Here is a 970-nt window from a genome sequence, read left to right on the forward strand (position 1 = left end):
AAAAAAAAAATAAATAAATTTTTTTCCCTTATACATCGTTTGTTATGTACGGACCTTGTATGTATATATATATATGTGGAAATGATTTTCCGGGTGCGCACACTCCGAGTTATTATTATTATTATTATTTCTAATTTTTTTTGTTATTATAAAAAAATTAATTATGTGAAAAATTGTTTTATTAATTAATTAATTAATTAACGTTAATAATAATTAATTACTAAATTAACGACGTTTTTCAACTAAAAAAAAACGTTTTTTTTTTTAATTTTATTTGTACAAAAAAAAATTAATAAATAATTATTAATTAATTAATAAATTAATAAATAAATAAATAAATAATGAAATTAAAAAAATAATAATAATTTTAAATAAAAAATAATTTATTATTATCATTATTATTATTTTTTTTTTTAAATGTTGTAAATTTATATATATATATATATATATATATATATATATATATATATATATATATATGTATATCGATGCTAAATTTACCGCAGCAACAAAATTATTATTATTATTTTTGTAATTTAATGTGAAAATTTGTATATCTGTAACGTAATTATTGTTATCATTTTTATTATTATTATCGCATTGACCCCTAACGCATTTTTCCCTGCTATCCGATTAATACCTTTCCCTTTCCCCTTCATATCTTTCATGATGATCCTTTTTAACGTTTTTAAAAAAAAAAAAAGTATTATTATTATTATTATCATCATCATCATCATGATTTTTAAACCAAGTTTAAATGAATTAACTATTATTATTATTATTATTATTATTATTATTATTATTATTATTATTATTATTATTATTATTATTATTATTATTATTGAATAAAAAAAATAATTGAATAAATAAAATATATATATAAATAAATATATCCGCTTAGGTAAATACGAATAATAATAATAATAATAATAATTAGCGATGAAATGAAAGCGTTCGTTTTATTATTATT

Source organism: Pediculus humanus, genomic scaffold (assembly GCF_000006295.1).
Source record: "Pediculus humanus corporis 1103172108256 genomic scaffold, whole genome shotgun sequence".
NCBI lineage: Eukaryota > Metazoa > Arthropoda > Insecta > Psocodea > Pediculidae > Pediculus > Pediculus humanus.